Below are 18,560 nucleotides of genomic sequence, written 5' to 3'. Positions count from 1 at the left end.
TGCTTCAGTGACTCACTTTCGCCTCTACAGGTACAAGTGGTATTACAAGACAGGACGGGCCGGGGCTAGCTGGTTAGCATGCTCATTTCAGTAGATGTCTCTGCAGCACAATACACAGAAGTCTTTGACATGATGTCAACACTGTAGCCTCTTGATATTCTGTTAATAATGATAGTTTATTTAATGAATTTCGTAATCTAAAATTCTGGCCTGATCTTACACATTGCACCTTTTAGTCTCAATTATCTATATGTAGACATTTGTAGACAATGGCTTCTTTTACAATGACCATATTTGTATACCTGCTTGTTGTTTGTATTGTACATAGCATTCATTCTCCTGTACTGGTTCTGTCCATACTGTACATACTGTGATATTAATGGCACAGCTGCATTCACTCTGTTCAATTTGCATATCGGTTCATTCTTTATTTAGGTCCCTTCTTACATTACTCCCCTATTGATTTATTGTGCATTTATTCATCTTTATGTATAGGCAATCTACTGCACCTTGTAACTGTGAATCTTATAGTAAGATGCTTTCATTTTCATTGCATTGATTCTTGCTGGGTGCAATGACAAGATAAGTTAAATCTGATCTGATCTATCACTATAAGTCCACTAAGAACACTAGTTTTTAGTTTTAGTATATAATATCGAAGTGGGCAACTTGAACCAACATAATAAAATACTTATTCCACTTGTGCTTACAGATAAACATGCTTTATACTCAGCCTGCCACACACACCAGGGCCAGAGTATTGATGTCAGGTGCCTCTGTTGTATTTTATTTATTTATTTTTTACTGGTGCCCTAATATGTCACAGGTTTCAATAAATAATGCTCCAAAAATGCTCAGGATAAGTTAAATTCAAATGTCATGTATGTAATGTAGGCCTATGTGACGATTAAAGATACAAATTAAAGATTAAGTTTGAAATACTAACTTGCCAAACTAAAGACATTTAGTCAGGTAATAGTTTATCTATGGTGCAAGTGACTTTTAGTATTTTTTACAGTGTGTCTGCTAACAGCTCACAGAACTACCACTGACTGCTGTTTGGCAAGATTGTATGAAGTGTTGTATGACTTCGAGATGATTGCATAGCCGCCTGCTTTTGAGTTTGAATGAAGAGTGTTTTACAATGCCTTACAGCAACATTGGTGTCTAGACAGGGCGGTTAGCCAAATGTAGGTTGTACTCTTTCAATCACACAATACAGCAGTGGTCGTTGCAGACACACCTGGCAGAGATCTGCATTCTACTGAGTGCACCTTTCTAGTTAAGTAGTTATTTGTACTAGGGTACTACATTTGTGTTTACAAAATTACAGCTTTTTTCACTTTTTTATGTATTTGTCTGTTTAGCACTTTGAACATTGAGAATCCATTTTGGAAGTAACATGTCTTTCCTTGGATTCACTATTGTGAACTGAACTGTGTGCATTTATTTCTTACAAATCCATGACCAAATCCATTCACAGCTTCATATATACGGCGGCTCGTGAAGGCAGCAGCATCCCCGATGCCTGCAGATTCACATCGAAAGGTTTCTTTTTTTTCGTTTGCTCCGGGCTACTGATTGGCTGAACCGGCTGGGAAGAGGGCGGGGCTTGCATCTGAGTGCTGGCACCAGTCTGCTCTGCAAGCAGCGAAAGGTGGAGAGATTTTCACCTTCACGCGCGCCGACTGTCTCACACACGCACACACACACAGATACGAACGCGCTCTGTGACAGAAACGGGACACATCGAAACGGTGAGTAAAGTGGCTTATTTTAACATTTAAATGGGATTTATGACGTGTCATTGCTCGGTTTTCGTCGTTTAGCCTGCCCTACTGTGTCCTCGCGCTGCGCCATCCTCTCGCGCGTTACTGACTGAACGATGGAATTCATGTCATATTCACCATGTTATTTAGGTCTCGCGCTGCTGCGGCATGGATATGGGCCTATATTTAGCTTATATTTTATGGCGGACGGGACAATTTGACGTTGTGGTGTACGTTGTTTCCCGTCGCAACGGTGGAGGATAGTGGGCGTGTGAGGGGGGGACCTCTGTCTCTCACACGGAGCTCCGTGGGTTCGGGTCTCTTTGTTATGGTGGTGCCGCAGTCGGGATGGTACACCCCTCCTGCTGAAAAACCACCAGGCCATAGTAATCCAAAGATGCTCCTGTGATATCCCTACGCGAGCTCATACTCCCCGGGTTTCATTAATGAGTGCAGAGTAGCCTCATTGCTTCTAATGCTATTTCAGACTTTGCCTCTTTAACCTTAATAGTTCTATATGGGACTACATTCCCCTATAGACGATGCTTTCTGGTGCTATTTGTGCTCTATAACATTTACTACAGGAGGGCAGTTTTCTCTTTTCTCACAGGCAGCAGGTGCCGCTCCAGAGTAGTCAGGGCCTTCTTGTTATATAAAGGCCTTTTTTTTCTCCTGATGTTACACAGCCTTGCACCAGTTTATGGAAGAGTCTGCGATGTTCTATAGGGAGTAAGCCTGCCATTGTACAATAATACACCCCCCCCCCCCCCCCCCACACACACACACACACACACACACACACACACTGCATCCTCTGTCTCAGTGTGGATTAGCACACATTGTTCTAACAATGCTCATGTCTTTCTCTCTCTGACTGCTTCTTTTTTCGTTTTTTTTAGTCGGTTTCACATGTGAAATTCAGTGCGCGGTGTTTTGAGGATGACGAATGCACTGTAAACTCATTAATAGATGGGCTGCCACATGCACAGACGCGCCCCGGGTTCTGCTGTTGGTGTGGGGACGTCTTAATTCTCCCCTCACAGTAGAAGTGGCGCTAGAGTTTGAGTAGACATCGCAGTGTCTGCTCTGTGGCTGCTTGTTGCAAGACTCTATGAATAGGGATGCACCGATACCGATACCGGGGCTGATACTGACTCAAATAGCTGGATCGGGTATCGTTCACAATAGGCCGATCTATTCAATTCAGTTCTATGTTTTTATACAAACTGGTATTTTAATTCTTGTTTATGTTGAGGCTTTAAAAAGCACTTGGATTGTTATTCCTGCTAATCTTGAAGATTGTTTTTTACAATGGACAATTTATTATATTTAATATTTGACTGTGTTTTTATATAGGTTTATAGTGGCTTACTCTACTGTCAGGAGTACATAGCATATAAAAACATTTTAATGTCATCATGTATAAAGGCTTTGATTACTAGAGGGTTTGCTTGGCTCCACAAAATGTTACAATATATGAAGGAATCAGAATGTATGAAGCAGTTGCAGAATGTAAACATTTTTTATTGTGCAAACTGCAACGTAGTAAAAACAGATCTTAAAGTTTTACAATTTTAAGATAGTTGTATAAACACTATAAACTGACCTACACCATTGTAGAAAAGTGGGCGACTGTACGTAGCTCCGCTTCCAGCTTGCTTCGTGTTGTTCGTATAATGTTGGGATCACAGTTTGGCTGAAGTATTTTCGCACTGGTAAGACCTTGAATCCAGTGTTTTAATCATTGCTCTGAACCCGTCTTTCTCGACTGTCTGTAGCGGGACCAAAACTTCTAAACAGCAGACACAGCTCCTCTCTTGGGCACAGACTCTATTGGTGCATCTCCGGTCTCTCTTTGTTCATCCTGCATCACTCTTTTCTGTTCTTTAATGTAACGTTACTGTAGCAACGGAGCCTCTCCTAGCTGTTAACAGACTAGCTAACGGGCTAGCTAGCGAGCTCTACCCAGCATACCGTTTGGCGGTGTACTTTTAGAAATGTACAATTATTAGTGTTACAAATTGTTTGTGTGTCACAAACTGTTGTGTCGTGGTGTTGCCCTGTTAAAGAGAGTTAGTTGTGGGTTGTTAATTGTTGTGTTATAAAGTTATAACCATAACTTAGGGGTCCCTCTCAATACACAACTAGCGTTAGCTCCGACCGTAGCGCCTTTCACGGCGAACAATATATTTTGCTGCCTGTAAAAGAGTGACAGAAGTTGTTTCGGCTATGCTATGCTATGCACCGGTATGACTACGTATGAAAAATACATATCATACGGGAAATTAAAACCGGTATACCCGATTAACTGGTATACCGCTCAGCACTAGAATGACGGCTGAATTCCAATCAGCTGCTAGGATTTCAGCTTCCTTGGTAACGTGCATGCTGGCTCACTGTCACTGTGACTGTGACTCTTTAATGAAACGGAGCCTTCGTTAGTGTAATTAGTAACACCTGTGCTCTGCCTACTGTGACAAGTCAAAATGTCTGCTTTGAGAAAGGCCTGTCGGTCCCAGTGCTTTGTTGTGTGGGGAAATAATTGTATCTTTTAGTCTAGATTATAGTTGCTTATAATTTCCAACAAACACACGAACATTCAACTTTGGGAGTTTTCCCCCTTCCTCGCTCAGATTTTATGATTATCCCTCTCATACACGATGCGTTTTATGGGCGATATCTTTCTGACAGTTTGTGATAGACAGGTTTGTCAGAAACACACACAGCCAAGAATAAAAATGACACACAGTGGCCGGAAGAAGAAAGAGGGAGGGAGATGTATTATCAGCAAAATGATGTGGTAATAAATGAACTTGGGAACAAAGAATTTCCATAAATTCATCTGCAGTGGCAGGTACAGATATGCAGAGGGACTTACATGCATGCAGAAGAAGAAAAATAATTCCCTTCCTTTATCATCAACATAGCAAGATGCAAGAGGAGACCATTTTTTACAATACTATTAGAATGAGTAAGAAGGAATAAAAAGAAATGCTATAATAATGGTAACCGTGCGATGACACCCAGTATTGGGCTATGCTTGTGAATTGTGGTGCAACGGATCATAAAGATCACGGTTCGGATCGGATCACAGATCAGATCAGCACAAAAGAAAAAAGGGAGCAAATCTAACTTTTAGAGATCCATGATCACATTTTGTTGCCGCTGATACTAATTGCCAATTATTGATGATCCATATTGTCAGATACAGATCCTTTTATTGTTTGGTTATAGCAGCTGGTCTACAAGGCTCCAGACTATTTATTTTGCCACCGTCCCAAAAGTCATTTCAACGACTCTGAAGCCAGTAAACCATGAAATAACCATAGAAATACATTCTAAATGTTATGCGTTTACTTTGTTATAGTAATTTATAGTGTTTTTTTTGGCGTCATAAAAACAAACAATTCAATTGATAAGATAATAATACAAGAAATATTGTATCCTCATTTTCACTGAACAGAGCCTGAACGCATCATAATGTAACTGAAGTGAACCTTCAATAGCGGTGCTGCTAACGTTACTAGCTCTCCTCCTGTTGGTTTCGACACCGATTGGTTGTTTACAATGTAACATTATCAGAGACGAGAAAAGCATGAACGCTGTCGTCCTGATCACAATTTGACTGAATATTGACAGATAACGATCATCGGTAATCATCGCAGTGCAGAGCTCAGGTAGATGGGGCTCGGCAATATATCAATGTTATATCGATGTTGTCTTAGATTTTAGACATTAGACATTGCAATATTGGTATTGAGGTATTTGCTGAAATATATTGTGCTATTTGATTTCCAGCCCTAAGGTAGACATTACTCCACTACATCTTTACATAGCAAATCGTTGTTTGCTGCTGTATCAATGCTCTGAGTATCGTATAGAGAACCAGGCTGATGTTTGCCTGAGACTACAAGCAGGAAGCAGGACGGATTATCAGAGATGTTCTAATGCATAGCTGTTGTAATGATGATGCCATGATTTCCACTTTAGAGATCGGTGGGATTACATGCAATCCCTCCCAGATTACCAGCCAAGCAGGCAGGAAGTCAGGCTAGCGGTCCATCCAACCAGGTATGCTCAGCATATTCAGTCCACTCACCAGGCCAGTCACCCGGCGTTCATGTCCCGTCTAAAGCAAAATTAAGAGGCTAGGTCTATGAAGAACTTTCATAAACGTGTTGGTTGTTTTGAAATGAATGGTGACGACACAACAAAATAGTCACACCCACAAAGCATGGTTAACAAACTGGGGTCGTTTTTCTAGACGGGTCGAGTGGGTCGCTGGCATCGCCCCATACCAGGCACTGGTCAGTCCGCCCCACTTGACAGTCGAGTTGGGAGCAGGAGGCCCCCAGAGAGGGCACAGCAGGTCCACGGCCCTGGGAAGCTACGATGTCAGAGCGAGGGGGGCGGTGAAGGGGGCCTTTCCAAGCCGACCCTAGAGCCGGTCACAGGCAATGCGCCTGGCGAGTGCCGGAGAGCAACCGTCACTGACCTGACCTCACTGTAAAAGAAAGAGGTTGCAAGAGAAAGACACTCTGACTTCTGTGTCACTGGGACTTTAATAACTTTGTACGGTGATAGTATGTCAGATGTTGTGCTTTCAGTTTATTCTGATGCCCTCAAGTGGCTAAAAAAATCATTTAATGCAGCTTTAAAGCTGCAATAAATTAGCCATATGTGTATGCATTCTTGGTATCTTACACAACAGATGTTTATCAAGTGTTACACAGACATGGAGTACAATGTCTTTTAGCTCAAACATCCAGTTATTGGTCTACTACTGGGCCCATTATCGTTTCTACTACTAATGTTGATAGATATTATCTCTAGACCTAGATGCTTTGGAAATGAGAATGTGAGACAATACTAGTGTCAGTCTCCCCCCTGCCTCGTGATGAAGACACAACTTTTCATTGATGCAATATTGTCGTTTTCCCTTTGAGTCTATGAACATTGTGATGCTGGCCTCATGCTGTGCTGACGAGAACATGGGTGCAGTCTGTTGCAAGACGTTCGGTACACTTACATTACATTACATTACATTACATTACAGTCATTTAGCAGACGCTTTTATCCAAAGTGACTTACAATAAGTGTATCAACATTGGTAATCAAAAGAACTACTAGTCACCAGAAGTCACAAGTACATTTCCTTTTCCAAACGAGCATCTAAGAGCATGAAGCAGAGCATAACTCAGAGCCAAAGTACAGTGCAGAAACAAGAAAAACAGTTAGTGCTATAAGTAATACGAATACAATAAGTGCAACAAGCTAGTATGAAAACAATAAGCGCTGAGTGGAAGGCTCAGGGAAGCACTTCCTGAAGAGGTGGGTTTTCAGCCTGCGCCGAAAGATGGGCAGGGACTCCGCTGTCCTGACGTCAGTGGGAAGTTCATTCCACCACTGGGGGGCCAGGACAGAAAACAGCCGTGACCGAGTCGATCGGCTGCCAGGACCTCTGAGCAACGGGGCAACCAATCGCCCCGAGGCAGCAGAGCGAAGTGGTCGGGCGGGGGTGTAGGGCTTGACCATGGCCTGGAGATAGGAAGGAGCTGTTCACTTAATGTGCAGTAGTAGTTTGTATTCATTATTGATGACCTTGGAGGATTATGTAAGCTATGAGCTATCTGTTAGAAGCCATTTTTATTGCCACAGTGGGATTCACAGGAGCAAATCCTTCCGAAAGTTGACTGTGTCTGATAGAGTTGATCGTCACTGGAGGACAAATGAAAGCAGCGTTCAAACACTCTGAAGTCCTGAAGTCCACTCCATCTAGTGCTGGGCGGTATACCAGTTCATCCGGTTTTAATTTGCTCTTTGGAAGTTTCGGTCCCGCTACAGACAGTCGAGAAAGACGGGTTCAGAGCAATGATTAAAACACTGGATTCAAGGTCTTACCAGGGCGAAAATACTTCAGCCAAACTGTGATCCCAACATTATACGAACAACACGAAGCAAGCTGGAAGCGGAGCTACGTACAGTCGCCCACTTTTCTACAACAGTGTAGGTCAGTTTATAGTGTTTATACAACTATCTTAAAATTGTAAAACTTTAAGATCTGTTTTTACTATGTTGCAGTTTGCACAATATAAATGTTTACATTCTGCGACTGCTTCATACATTCTGATTCCTTCATATATTGTAACATGTTGTGGAGCCAAGCAAACCCTCTAGTAATCAAAGCCTTTATACATGATGACATTAAAATGTTTTTATATTCTATGTACTCCTGACAGTAGAGTAAGCCACTTTAGGGAGAAAAAAAATACCGTGAAACCGCCAGAATCTTAAAAAATACCGTGATACAAATGTTTGGTCAAACCGCCCAGCACTAACTCGTGGTCCTGCTAACTGAGAAAGGACACGTTCTGTCTGTAGTGTTCTCTCTCAATGCGTTTGTAGACAGCGCTCTTGTTGAATGGCGACTTTATTTTTTACAAAAGAGCTGAACTCAAACACTCCTGCTTCAGTTGTTGTTGCCATGGTGATCTTGCCTGGGTAAAAAAGAATCACAAAGTTCACTCACTACCACACTGATCATTCTGGAGACAGAGCGGAGCACTACCAGGAACCTGTGCACTGACTCAATCCAAACAACAAAGCTGTATCTGGGACAGTCGGGCTCCAGGCTTGGGCTTTAAATAGACACAGTACGCTGAAGTACACTAGGAACCAGAGCCGTTGATGTTTACTTACTTATTATGTGGCCCTTAATTTGCTAAAAATAGGTTAGAAAATGGTTCTGAATATGTTTTTTTATGTTTGCGTTGCCAAGCTTATATATTTGTCTTTGTGTGAAGAATCAACTAAAAGATAGTCGTATAATCATGGAGAGACTTCTATAAAGTACCAAATCTATGACATGACATCCAGGCTACCAGAAGCTCTATGAGGGATGGGATTCGTGATTTGGTTCATGTTGAGACCTGGTTCCTAGTTGTCCGCTTCCTTGGAATTGCATGCCTCGGTGACTATCACTTTCCTTTAATCGATGCTCTCCAAATGTTGTGCAGTTAAAATGGCGGGACGACCCTAAAAAGTATATAATAAGTGGATGTAGTCACCCATTGGTTTGTGGACTGACGTCTTGAAGCCTCGAGTTCGGCATTTTGGCCGTTTCCATCTTGGTTTTTGACACAAGAGGGTGGAGCTAAGACATTTTGAGGCGACCAAAATGTTACAATTATCTTTTTTATTAACCTGAAAATACACTATAAAAGGGTTAAAGTTTTAAGACAAAAACAAGGACAACTCCCAGACGGGACAACACTGTGGTAGCAACCTGTCAATCACAGTAGCCAGTAGCCTAAATCACATCCTGCTTTATGGTCTATTTGACTCTAAATGGACCATAATTTAATACATGAACATCATGCTGCATTGAAGAAGACTTGAAACTAGAGCTTGAGACCATAAACTCATGTTTACAATGTTTACTGAGGTAATAAATCAAGACAGAAGTAGAGTCATTTTCTCATAGACTTCTATACAACCAGAGGAGTCGCCCCCTGATGGATACTAGAGAGAATGCAGGTTAAGGTACTTCCCTCATTGACTTCACTTTTCAGAACTGGAGGTTGCTGCATGAGACATGACAGAGAGAAAATGAACCCGTATAGGCAAGGCAAGTTTATTTGTACAGCACATTCCAACGAGGCAATTCAAAGTGCTTCACATAAAACCATCAAAAGCATCAAAACATAATGCAAAAGAAAAGGAGATTTAAAAACAATTATGAAATGCTAAAAAACGTCATTAAAACACTAAAAAGCAGTGTTAGAAATAAATACAGTAGAAAAATGCAGAAATTGATTAATATCCTTGAATCTGGTTCAACTAAAGGCAGCAGCAAACAGAAAAGTCTTCAGTCTGGATTTAAAGGAGCTGAGGGTCTCAGCAGACCTGCAGCTTTCTGGGACTTTGTTCCAGATGTGTGGAGCAGAAGAACTGAACGCTGCTTCTCCATGTTTAGTTCTGACTCTGGGAACAGAAAGTAGACCGGTCCCAGACCACCTAAGGGGTCGGGATGGTTCATAAGGTAGCAGCAGATCACAGATGTATTTTGGCCCTAAACCATTTAGTGCTTTATAAACCAACAGCAGCATTTTAAAGTCAAGTCTTTGTTGGACAGGAAGCCAGTGCAAAGACCTCAGAACTGGAGTGATGTGATCCACTTTCTTGGTCTTAGTGAGGACTCGAGCTGCAGTGTTCTGAATCAGCTGCAGCTTTCTGACTGACTTTCTACAGAGACCTGTGAACACACCGTTACAGTAGTCCAGTCTACTGAAGATAAATGCATGGACACGTTTTTCCAGATCCAAGTCCTCTAATCCTTGATATGTTTTTCAGGTGTTAGTAGGCTGATTTTGTGATTGTCTTGATATGGCTGTTCAGGTTGAGGTCTGAATCCATAATTACACCTAGATTTCTGGCTTGGTTTGTGGTTTTTAACATCAGTGATTAAAGCTGAGCGCTGACTTTCAATCAGGACAGGAATTGAGATATCAGTTCTTCTATAAACCGTAGGGGACGACTGGCCTCATCTGTCAAGCTGGTGACACTTAACCCACTAAGGTCCTAGATTTGTGGGAACTGGTGTTCGTTGAAGGCCACTAAACCAGAAATATATAAGAAAAATTAAATGATGGAAAGAACAATAGTAAAAAAAAAATGTTTTGATGAAATGTGTGATCACTGTCTAAAGGAATGTCTATCTTTGAATCTTTGAGGCAGATGCTGACATAGATATTTGGCAGATATAAAAATGAGATAAAGATACACATAACATACCAAGCAACGCACAACTTACGAACAAGTTTGATTCAAAGCCCTTTTCAAAAAAATGTTACACGTTAATGTGACTTTGAAAGAGGTTTACTTCTGGAACAGAGTTTTCTGGTTTCACTTTGGCTTTCTATAAACCCTGGATGACTGGAAGTAGTGAAGTAAATTGTAGCATTCATTATTGATAAGTATGTTCTGTTTGGAAGCAATTCAATTAATAAATACCAAACAAAGAGTGCAATACCATCTTTAAAGGTAGCCCTGACTGTACGCTAGAGATGCAGTGAGCCGATCAAACAGAGAGTTCAGAGGAAACAGCAAAGGTCGTTCTCTCCTGCTGAGGGAACGGGCGGAGAATCCGATCAGACCTGACATCACATGGTAGAGTGGAGCCGTCCTCCATCCAGCTTCCATCAGCGAGTGTTTGTGATATGAAACAAGCGACGGCCTCCTCCGTCCTGCTGATGGCAGTCGCTGGGATTCAGATCAGACCTGACTTCAGACGGCAGAGTGAGGGGAAGATAAGTACAAAATGTCCCCCGTCCATCGGCTGTCTGCACTGCATTAAAACATGGACGCTGTGCACAGGACAGCAGCAAGGGTTCACCACTTAAGCTTTGGGTCCAGAGTAGAAGTCACAGTTTATCTTATTACTATTCGTTTGTGTTTGAAAGATTATTTTTGGGACATTTTACACCTTTTGTTTGACAGTGACTGTGGAGTGAGACAGGGAGAAATGGTTGACCCATCTTGTTGCTATTCCTGTGTACATTTTGGTGTATTAACATTCAAGGAGGTCCAATTAGAGAAAAATGTCCTCAAGCCACTAGGGGTGGGGGAAACAATCGTTTTTTAGATGTATTGCATCTTCTTTTAAAGGTTAAGACTCGATGCAGAAAACTCAATTATCAGACATTTCAAACTCAATTCTCAATGTTATGATTGTAATAATTCTGTGACACTCGGCTGTCTGTTCCTTACTGCTGCCCCTGAACGCAACAGATGTATTCATGTGTGTCTTGTTTACTTTCTAAGCTAGGCTAAATACTAGCTTATACTAATATGGATACACTCTGACCGGCATCCCCTGGCTTTAAAGCTAACGTAGTGAAAGAGAACCAGAACTTTGGCGCTCTGCTGGACATTTTCTACTGAGATATAACATTCATCTCAACGTTTTTACGGACACAGCGATAATAAAAATAAAGCTAAAGTCATGGAGTCCCTGAGGAAGTAGCATGGACATCCGTTTCTACAGAATCTAGTGTCACTTTATAACTATGTATAGTTTTGGCACATGTTCCAGAGAAAGCGTTATTTTTGTTTGAGAGCTGGTACAGAATGCTCATTGTGCATAACAGGAGGATTTGGTTGAAGAGAAGTCGATATGGAAAAAGATTTGTGCTTTGTCTTGTGGTGGCGCTCCACATTGCTGCCTTAAATAACGGCTCCAGGTTTGGAAAACATGAAATGTTTTGAACATTTACAAGTCCTTTATTTTTAAAATATCATTTTTTGTTGTTGTCTACTTTTCTCTCTTTAGAAAACGCCACGCCAGTATTTCTCTCACTCGTGTCTCTCCTCTGTGTTTGCGTCTCACTCGCTGACTCCGTTCGCGCTGCACATTTGATTGGCTGAGTAGCCTCATGTTCCTTGACCCGCTAAACCAGTTAAAATGTAATAATTCTCAATAATTTATCAGTTCACGACCCATTCATGACCTCTGGTCTACACTGTTAAATTCCAGTCATAGCTTTCCTGCAAAGTTTGGCAAAACAATACAAGCACATTACGTGAACATTTATACAACTAATCAACTCAGTGGAGGGGAAAGAAATGTTGAGCTGTCAGCTAAATCTGCTGTATGGACACTGTATGGCAAAAATGACAAGTTTCATTGTAATATTTTTATTTGGTATTGTTATGTAGTTACATGCACTGGGGAACATGTACCAATATATGCACAGTATGCAGTAGTATAGTGTAGGTTATATACAGTATAAGTAAACTAGATTGAGGGCATTGTAAATGTCTGCTTACTATTAGTAACTATTTACGTGAAAATTGTTGAACCAACTCAGTTTGAAGTTCCACAAATTCAGAAAGTCCAGATACGGTAGGACTAGGTTGTACTCACCACCAGCGATGCATGCCTCGGAATAAAGTCCGCTACATTTTAAATTGTAGGTCTTGCCCAAGGAAACGCTGAGCAAAGGACACTGACTTATTACGTTTCCTTTCCAAAGGACACATACAGCCTTGAGCTGCTTCCATCTGCTTCCTTTTGCATCCTTTCTTGTGTCCTTTGTCTCTCCACCCACTCTCTCCTTTGCATAAATAAACCACACCAAGTGCTTTTGCTCTGAGACTGTTGCAGTGTGAGGAGCTGGGAGAGACGGTGAAAAGACTTCATCAAAATATACTTCAAATAATAAAAGTAACAGTACTCATCGTGCTGAGCGGCCCATTCAGAATAATGTATATTTTTGGATGTTATTGATGCATTAAAGTGTTCATCACTTAATTATTTCCCTCTGACATGTAGTGGAGCAGAAATATAAAAAGCAGAACATAGAAATACTCAAGTAATATACAAGTACTTCAAAATTGTGCTTTAAGTACAGTAGGGTACTTGAGTAAATGTTCGTGGCGTAACCACTGTAACCGTGAGGGGGATCGCCCTCAGATTAATGACACAGTTAACCATCACAGTGTGGAATTAAGTTTTACTGACTATCGTTATTCAGTAAACTATGCCATCAGGACATCATTTATGTTTTTCTAGTCTTACATTGTTACATTGTAAACAACCAATCAGTGTTTAAATCAACAGGAGGAGAGCTAGTAACGTTAGCAGCACCGCTAACGGCTAATCCATTCAGTTACATTATGGTGTGTTCAGGCTCTGTTCAGTGAAAATTAGTTTTGGGTAAAGGTAACTTATAATGTTATCATGATGTGTTTATATGTAAAATGTAGTTTTGGTGAGAAATTTGAATAAATCCAGTAGTATGAAGGAGATGTTTTCACAACAACATAAATATATATTAGAGATGGATTATGAGCTGTTTACATTAGCTCTAATAATCTTTAAAACTACTAATGACAAGATTTGTTTTAAGCCATAAAACTACATCTTTTATTTCCTTATCATTTAAATTCTGTGTTTTTATGAAGAAAAAAAGCACTATAAATGATAACGTTTAGAATTCAAACAACAAAGGAATATGTATCTGCCAATATGGATCATAAATGATCTGCCATTAGTATCGGTGGCATGCATCTATAAAAGTTAGCAAACCATTAACTTCCCTTTTATTGTTTGATTGTAGCAGCTGGTCTACAAGGATCCAGACTATTTATTTTGCCACCATCCCAAAAATCATTTCAACCACTCTGAAGTCTGTTTAAAAATGATAAATGTTATGCTTTTACTTTGTTATCGTAATTTATAGTGTTTTTTTTCTTCATAAAAACAAACAATTAAATTGATAAGGAAATAAAAGATTATATTTTTATTGATTTTAAAACAAATCTTTTAATGGTTTTAATGATGTATTATTATAAGCTGCTTATAGCTAGAGTAAACAGGTCATATTTAATCTCTAATAACTATTTATGTTGTTGTGAAAACATCTCCTTCATAGAACTAGATTTATTCAGGTTTCTCACCAACACTACATTTTACAGATCACATGTGAACACATCATGATAACGTTACCTAAGTTACCCAATACTCATGTTCACTGAGCAGAGCCTGAACGCATCATAATGTAACTGAACTGAAACTCCGTTGGTTAGCCGTTAGCGGTGCTGCTAACGTTACTAGCTCTCCTCCTGTTGATTTAAACACTGATTGGTTGTTTACAATGAAACATTATCAGAAATCAGTAAAACTGTATTTCATCACTGTGATGATCAACGCTAAACTGTGTAATCAATCTGAGGTTCACATGCATGAAGAACCGTGGGGGATCAGTACGGATCACAGATCAACAGTGGTCTGTTACATTACTAATAGATACTTTTCCTAAAAGTATATATTTTTTGTTCTTGTGAAAAACATTTCATGACAAGCTGACCAAAAACCCACTGACTTTGAGTCAAGGCAACCAGACGTTTGGGCTGAGCGATAATTCAGTATGATTTTTGTTCTATCTTTCTATGAAATCATATCGTGATTAAATTGAGATGCCATATTGTGACATACTGTATATCATTATCGATTTGCCATATTGTGATATATATCAGTATCGAGATGCCATAACGTGATATGTATCGTTATTGAGATGCCATATCGTGATATGTATTGTTATCGAGATGCCACATCGTGATCGTTATCGAGATGCCATATCGTGATCGTTATCGAGATGCCACATCGTGATCGTTATCGAGATGCCATATCGTGATATATATCGTTATCGAGATGCCACATCGTGATATGTATTGTTATCGAGATGCCACATTGTGATATGTATTGTTATCGAGATGCCACATCGTGATATGTATTGTTATCGAGATGCCACATCGTGATATGTGTTGTTATCGAGATGCCTTATCGTGATATGTATCGTTATCGAGATGCCATATTGTGATAACTAACTAACTCATTTCCAGGTTTTAAGACTCATTCCTGCAGCTATCTATTCAACATCAGAAGCAAAACCACATATGAATGTATTACCAATCTAAAAGAAATAAAAGATTAAAAATACAAGATCACACAGATATTTGGAGCTTGAATGTCAACACAATAAGAGGAAGCAGAGGTGAAACGATGCGGTATCATTTACTGCATTCCCTGAACTGTTCTCATTTTACCTCCACTGTTTGGTCTCCTTCACTAAGAGTTTTCTCTCATCTTGTCTCCTTCCCTTGATCCCCTCTCACTTTGAAAACACGGCACAGGACACAAACGCAGCACAGAGCCACATTTGACAGATCTGCACAGTTATTCGGTCTGTTGAGTTAGCCCACTGTCTGCACCTTTCGCTCATGTGCCGACGGCGTGTGTGTGTGTGTGTGTGTGTGGATAGGTCGACTCAACACAGTATGTTGTCAGCAGTAATTTAAACTGCCGCTCATCAGAGACACGCTGTGCGTGTTCGTCGGAGTTTGTGCCCGTCAAGAAGGAGACAGCGAGAAGCAGCTGAGTCACCATGGCGACTGGCTGGACAGCCATGACAGGGTTTTGTTAACACGTTAGATGCAGCAAGCCTTGGTGGCGCATTTGCTTTCCCCTTTGTCCTTCATGTTTAGTCACAGAGAAGGATCATTTTCTCATGTCACCATCCATACAAACTATTTCCATCCTCTAATCAGACAGAATCCCTGCCATCAGTGTGTATCTGTGTTGTAAAAAGACAAGAAAAGGAGAAAAGGGTTCTCAAGCCACGATTTCAACTTATTCAACTGACGCATCCGAAACTTTCAGAGTGGACGCTTGTGAGCTCCCTAATAGACTCCCAGACACATCTGAGCTGTCTACACGGTTAGCTCCTAACTTAATCAGGCCACTCATTGGCCCTCTGTGTCTCTGTGGCTGATCGTCAAACGTCAAACACATTCACAGTACTTGCCGCTCTCTTTGGAGGCGGACCATTACGTTGGTGAAATATAATGACACAAATCGGCCAAAAACAACCAAACGGCGATGCACTAATTACCGATAGCCGATGTATTCCTCCAATGGCCCATCCCCAATATGTTACAGTGCACTCACACATTATGCTTCATCTGATACCATCTGATGTCCAGTGTCAGCAGGTTTACATGGAGCAGCTCAGCACTCACTCTCAAGTTGCAGTGCAGCTGGTTTTAGAGGTGAATGGGTAAACCTATATAGTCTTTACCCACTGAGGTAGAGCTCCAGCTCTCACTCTGATCTTTCACACTGTGCATAACACGTGGCCTTTTTGAACTTTTCACGTGATAACGCTCTAAATCTAAATCCGTACAATCTAGTGAGAAGGTAGGAGAGGAGATAATACACACTTTAAAGTACAGAGTTTTTGGTGACGTTCATACTAACTACGTTCACATGCACAAAATTACATCCAAAAAAGACAATAGTCCTGCTAAGTTGATGCCTAATGAAAGTGAATATTCCACTAATATTACCGTTTACCTGCAGCTGTGCATACTCTTATTAATGTGAAAAGCCGGTGTTGAAATGTTTACGCCGTTGGAGGACTTTTTCGAGCGTGTGTCCTCAGTGATGTAATGGATCTGTTGGCATATATGGAATATGATATTAATACATATTACATTGCATTACATTACAGTCATTTAGCAGACGCTTTTATCCAAAGCGACTTACAATATGTGTATTCAACATAGGTATTCAAGAGAACTACTAGTCACCAGAAGTCATAAGTGTATCTCCATTTTTAAACAAGCATCTAAGAGCAACAAACTAATACGAATACAATAAGTGCTAAGTATGTTTTCTTTAGTGTGTAAACACCTGAAACTAAGAATCGCTGCGTTCCTTACTTAGAATGAGCCGTTTATATCTAAACGCTGATCTTACTGGAACGCACTTCATATCTGTAACATTATTTTCCCTGTAATGTGAAAGAATTCAGTCTGTTGTGGACAAAATATTCACAACAGGTTCCTGCTATCTGTACAGCCCAGTGACAAGGGGGGGGGGGGGGGGGGGGGGGGTGATGGAGCTTAATTTAGGTGACGGTTCATGTTCTCTCACACACACACGCGCATGAGCACATAAATATCATCCACAAAATCTCTCTTGTATTTTCATGGAACAGTTATGTGTTTGATGTCCTGCCAATCCGTGGCCGTTGTGTGTGTGTGTGTGTGTGTGTGTGTGTGTGTGTGTGTGTGTGTTTGTGTGTGCTTGCGTGAGAGCTGTCAGTGTTTGGGAGGATGAGGTGATTATGTAGCAGAAGGCTGTGTTCAGCGAGGGAGAGGTGGCGGATGCTGGAGCAGGGGATTGTGGGTGCAGATATAGTTTTTTAATCCCTCAGAGTGCAACAGCTGTCTGCACCCAACAACCCTCATCGTCATCATCATCATCATCATCATCGTCATCATCATCATCATCTCTCTCTCTCTCTCGCTCTCTCTCACACATAAAGTTTTACTTAACACCAGTTACACTGTGATGCTTATGTTTAAAATTCACATTGTGTCAGCGTTGCGTTTGGCATTCGTGACATATCAGCTTTAAAGCTGCATTAATACTTTTCTTTTGTCCACTTGGGGGCATTCAAAAAAATGGAAACACAAAACTAACATATGATCGTCTTATAAAATAGTTATGGCTGATGTCTTAGTAAAGAATTCACCAGCAGGCGTGAATAACCGTGATCTTTCACTTGGAGTTGTGCTTCTGGCCACTTGGCATACGTTAGTTGGACATTTCAACACGTCCTCATATCTAATCTAAACATGAAGGTTGGAGAGTACCAGTGTGTGCCTGATTCAAAGACGTGGTTAACGTTGTGGATTGAAACAAAACTACTTGGTTAGGTTCAGGAAAGGATCATGGTTTGGGTTCAAATAATCGTCTGTTACGTAATTTATGGACGCATGTTGGGTACGTTATGTAAGTTAACTTATGGAAGTGAGATAAAGTTAGTCATGTCCCGCAAGGGATACGAACAGTGGTATCCTGGGTGAAAGTCCCGTCTTTGTTTTGATAGCAAAGTAGCAAGTATGTTATGTACACATGGTTGATATAAAACATATGATTGCCAGTTTTGCCACCTTTTATTTTGAGTAATTAAGATACTATGCAGTTCTTCATCGGGTTAATAATGGAAAACTTCATCGGCCCGTCAGTGAGCTCCAGTTCTCATCCATCCTGTGGTTCTGGAGGATGTGCCACCTTTAACGTGTGAACTTGATGTGTCACTTATCCAGGTGTTGTTGTACAGTATCCTTTTTTCAGTCTAGTTCAAAGACGCCGGGATACTTCGCCTCCCAAGACTTTACAAATTTACTTCTGATGCATCTGGTACTTACGCACCAACGCAT

The 18,560-nt window shown here is 40.8% G+C and overlaps 1 protein-coding gene across 3 annotated transcripts in view; it reads left to right on the top strand.

Annotated features, from left to right (window-relative positions):
• The first annotated feature begins 1,633 nt into the window (after positions 1 to 1,633).
• The window catches only part of LOC137866035 (microtubule-associated protein tau-like), a 102,405-nt gene continuing 85,478 nt past the window's right edge, over positions 1,634 to 18,560 (top strand). For all 3 annotated transcript variants that reach the window (XM_068701672.1, XM_068701671.1, XM_068701670.1), the window contains exon 1: positions 1,634 to 1,757. The gene's annotated coding sequence lies outside the window, so the exon portion shown is untranslated. The remainder of the gene's footprint in view (positions 1,758 to 18,560) is intronic.

The sequence above is a fragment of the Cebidichthys violaceus genome, unplaced genomic scaffold, assembly GCF_023349555.1.
Source record: "Cebidichthys violaceus isolate CVI_PGR_0920_01 unplaced genomic scaffold, fCebVio1.0.p SCAF_8, whole genome shotgun sequence".
Taxonomy (NCBI): domain Eukaryota; kingdom Metazoa; phylum Chordata; class Actinopteri; order Perciformes; family Stichaeidae; genus Cebidichthys; species Cebidichthys violaceus.
Note: the sequence above shows the minus strand (reverse complement) of the source record. Positions and strands in the feature narration are given on the sequence as shown.